Source organism: Gossypium arboreum, chromosome 2, assembly GCF_025698485.1.
Source record: "Gossypium arboreum isolate Shixiya-1 chromosome 2, ASM2569848v2, whole genome shotgun sequence".
NCBI classification, from domain to species: Eukaryota; Viridiplantae; Streptophyta; class Magnoliopsida; order Malvales; family Malvaceae; genus Gossypium; species Gossypium arboreum.
This window is the reverse complement of record NC_069071.1, coordinates 100,158,177-100,163,211: the sequence shown is the minus strand read 5'-3', so window position 1 is coordinate 100,163,211 and position 5,035 is coordinate 100,158,177.

Here is a 5,035-nt window from a genome sequence, read left to right as displayed (position 1 = left end):
TCAAAAGAAAGAAGGAGGAAATGTTGAAGAGATTCGCCATGCTTGTAGCTAGGTGAAGGTAAGTTTGATGTTGTGCCATGAGATTCATGCATGTTTTTTTTGTTAGCTTGAGTTCTAACTAGCCCATGGTTCAAATCTTTACTATGTCATGGAGATGATATTCGGCTAAGGTGGATTTGTGTTGATGTTATTTGCATGCTAAAAGTGAAGCTTGTAATGATGCATGTGATGGTGGATTTATAACTCTTGAATCTCCTTTTAGCATCCTTGAGTGAGACATTAAATTCCTTGTTCAACCATGACCAAAATCGAAATGGTAAGGTGTTGTGATGCATTCGCCATGGTAGCAAATAGAAGAGAAATAAGGTTGTTTTTAGATGAAGTAGAGTCTAACAAATGAGCTCGTATGTGCATTAGTTGCTAAATGGAGAAGAATCGGCTAGCAAGTTGTGTGCTAAGGCCGAATATAATTTTGTATATTATGGGTAATGCATGTGTTGAATTAGTGTAAAGGGAGAGGATGCTTTAATAGTGTATATATGTGTATTAGCCAAGTTTTGAACTAGAAACAAATGGTGTTTAGTCAATACAAGTGACCATACTTGTAGAATGTATTAAGTGTTGCAATCGGCCTTAGCATAGATGTGTATGTTCGGCCACATGAATGAGTACATGAGTTGATGGGTATGTTCGGCCATTGGTAGCCTATTGATGGCTTTAGCTTGACTTAGAAAATTCGGCTAAGGGAAATATTAGTTAGTATGTTGAATTTGATTCGTGATTTCGTACCTATGTGACTCTAATGTCTAATGTATATATGGGCTAAGTACCTTGAGCTTCTCTTTTGATGTTCGAATGAATTGTATTAAATTGCTTGATGTGATTAAAAATGTGTATGATCATTGTGTATTTGAGCTAAAAGGTGGCCATATGACCTATCAAACTCCTTGTCATATTCGGCCATAAGCTAGCAAAATAAGACTTTAATAAGTTCAATTTGTTTGAATTAGCTCAAGAGCTTAGGGGACCACAGTTGGATAAGGGAAAGGAAAAAGTGATCGAATAGCCGTTGAAGCCGTTTGACAACATCCGAGGTAAGTTTTCGAGTAATGGAACTTAGATTATGATTTGATTAGATCACGTTTTAAGCAAATCAAAATCATGCTCTTTGTGTGTGGCTATTGAGCCGAAATTGCAAGTGTGATAAGTGCCTCGTGTTAGAGTTTTGCTAATGAAAATGAAATACGAATGTGTCATGATTTATTGATAAATGTGCATGGTTATTCGAATGATGTCCGGGCTAAGTCCCGAAGGCTTTGTGCTAAGTGACTATATCCGGACTAAGATCCGAAGGCATTCGTGTGAGTTACTAATTCCGGGCTAAGCCCGAAGGCATTTGTGCGAGTTACTAAATCCGGGTTAAGTCCCGAAGGCATTTGTGCAAGTTACTAAATCCGGGTTAAGTCCCGAAGGCATTTGTGCGAGTTACTATAACCAGGCTATGTCCCGAAGGCATTTGAACGAGTAGCTATATCCGGTTAAACTCCGAAGGTACGTGATTCGGGAATGAATGATCTTGCTATAAAAATTTCAGTTAATACGCTTGTGAAATCCCAACAATGAGGTATGTTTCGTATGTGCTCTGAATTAGTTGAGCCCTTACAAATAAGTATTCGCTCAGTTGATAAATGAGCCACCGGCCTTTGGCTAAGTTGATCTTTGTGCATGACTATAAGGGTTGGTATGTGAAGTAAGTATGATATGGAGAATTTGTGCATATGAAATTATCTGTTTAGCTACATGAATGCTATACTTTGGTTGTGTTTAAATTCATGGCTCAAACTTACTAAGCATTAAATGCTTACTCCGTTTTCTTTGATTTTCTGTTTTATAGATTTTGGTTCTTCAGCTATCGGACTCGGGATTTTGAAGTCGAAGTCGCCCACACTATCAAAGCTCCTTCTTGGTATACTATTTTGGTTGAACTTTGAAATGGCATGTATAGGACTACCCTTTTGTTGTAGGTCATGTACCTTTCGGTTTTGTGTAAATTTGGATAGCCATGCGAAAATGGCTTAAGTATACTTTGGGCATGGTATTATAATCATTGTATGTTGTTCATTAAGAGGTATGGAAATGTTTGGAAACGATTAGCCATTGGGATGGTTAATCATGATCATATTTTGTGCTATTTATGTTTAAGGGCTAGTTGAATCATGGAAACTATGAAATAGGTAAAGCCTACCTTAAAGACAGATGCTGACAGCTGCAGTGATGTGGATGTGAAAAATCACTAAAAATAGTAGGAATGGAATTAAATAGTGAATAAATTATGTAAACGAACCTTGACGAGTCTATGTTCATAGGAGAGTAACGAAACGATCATATGAACAGTATGTTAAGAGGTATTTAAGTTTTCGTGAGACAGGCCTAGAACGGTTTCTGGAGTCCCTGTTCCGACTTTGGAAATTCATTATAAATTGACCAGAGATAATTAGAAGTCATGCCATATATGTACAGATTCCTTTTCAAGTCTAATTTCCGTAGAAACAAACGGCATCAGTATTGAAGCCCTGTACAAGGAGATATCCAAATCGTAATGCAGGAAGGTCAGTGTAGTCGCACCCTGTAACAGGGGAGACTTTAACTAATAAACTGTACTAATTGGCTTGACCAAAAATTCTATAAAAAAATTTGTGGATGAATATATGAGTCTAGTTTCAGGGAAAAATTACAAAACTGATTTTCGAGTTGTGGAACTCAAGTTATGATTTTTAAGGTGACAGTGACGCAGTTAGCCAGCTGTCTAGAAAATTTTCAAATGGGCTGTGAAAATGAGTGGATTAAGCCGTTAACTCCTCGTGTCCGACTCCGGCAACGGTCTCGGGTACGGGCTGTTACAAAGCCAACTAAAACAGCAGGTGTTTATAACGTTGATTCGGTTACTATGCTGTCAAACCAGGTAAAACTTCTAAATAAAAAGATTGATGGTTTACTTGGTTCTACTTAGGTACATCCAGTAATGAGGTGCGAGACGAATAGATGAGGAGCATGCACAGAGTATCAACCCTTCAACCCTAGCATCGAGGAGGAACAAGTCCAATATATGGGTAATAATAACTCTCGATCCCAAAATAACCCATCTAGTAACACTTACAATGCAGGTTGGAGGAACCACCCCAATTTCTCGTGGGGCGGTCAAGGAAATCAAAGACCACAACATCCTCCGGGTTTTCAACAACCACCCTATCAATAGGAAAAGAAGCTGAACCTTGAAGAGATGCTCTCAAAGTTTATATCGATATCAGAAACCCATTTTTAGAACACCGAGACAGCACTTAAAAATCAACAACCGTCGATCCAAGGGCTCGAAACTCAGATAGGCCAGCTTTCCAAACTAATCTCCGAACGACCACAAGATAGCTTGCCAAGTAATACTGAACCCAACCCAAGGGAACAGCTCAATGCAATTAATATTCAAGATGACGAAGGAGTCACTGAGCCTAAACCAGAACTGAGGCAAGAAATTATGGTAAGCAAAGGTCAAGGTGAGGTAGCTCATAATAAAAACAAATCAATGAATGTCGAATATAAACCTCGTGTGCCATACCCCAACGCGACAAGGAAAGACCGCTCAGATGAACAATTTGGTAAATTCCTTAAACTCTTAAAAATTACACATTAACTTACCGTTTATTGAAGCTCTATCGCATATGCCAAATGCAATGAAATTTTTAAAGGAGCTTTTAGCAAATAAGTGAAAGTTGGACGAGGCGTTGCATGTGGAGCTAAACGCAGTGTGCTCAGCTATTCTGTAAAATAAGCTACTTAAAAAATTAAAAGATCCAGGGAGTTTTACGATTCCTTGCTTAATTGGTAGTTTATATGTTAATAATGCATTAGCTGATTTAGGGGCTAGTATCAACGTCATGCCTTACAAAAAGTTTAAGCAACTAGGTCTTGAGAAACCCAAACAGACTAGGATGAACATTCAATTAGTAGATAAAACTATAAGATTCCCTAGGGGTATTATTGAAGATGTACTAGTTAAAATCGATAAATTTATATTTCCCGTTGACTTCATTGTTCTAGACATAGAGGAGGCTAGCAACACTCCTTTAATTCTAGGAAGGCCCTTTTTAGCAACTGTTAAAATAATTATTGATGTTGGCACAGGTGAACTCACGCTCTGTGTGGGAGACGAAACAATCACCCTTCAAGCTCCCAGTTTCGGCAACACATTGGAAATTAAAGGTGATCGTCTAAACCATTCTACTAAAACTGACAATATAGTGCAACCTTCTTTGCAGGAAATGAGTCTGAAGGAAGTACATGAGCCATTCTCAAGCAATAGTAGAGAACCTATTCATGAAGATTGAAGGCTACAAATCGAGGAGCTAGATGAATGGCAGACGCATAAACCGAGAACACCTGACAAACCAAATCTACGACGGAACGAGCTCAATACCTTTCCAAATCAACTTAAGGTTGGAGATAGAGTCTTATTAGATGTTGTAGATCCCCACATTGTCGCTACCACACTGAATAAAGAAATCCTTCTTACGATACTTAGCATTTTCCCTTTCGGTACGGTCGAGGTGAGTCATCCCAAGTTCGGTACTTTTAAGGTAAACAACACCCGTTTAAAACCTAATTTTGATGAGATTGATAGCAGGAATGAGGAGTATAAACTCCTCAAACCACCATGATCATTCAATGGAGAGGTAAGTCGAGCTTAAACTATAAATAAGTGCTTCTTGAGACGCAACCCGAGCACTAACTGTATTAACTTCTTTAAAATTTAGTCTTCAACACCTAACTTACTAACGGAGCTCTTGAATACAGGTTTTCCACAGAGACACGACCAAGCTCACGGGCATGCTTACGGCCGTGTGAAAATAGGGCAAAGATTTTCCCAAACATGGGCTACGATAAAACGCCACAGCTGTGCGACATGGCCGTGGTTGAACCTGCACGCCTGTGTGGAAGAACCATGGTCGAACCTGTTAAAACAGTATGGGTGTGCGACACGCCC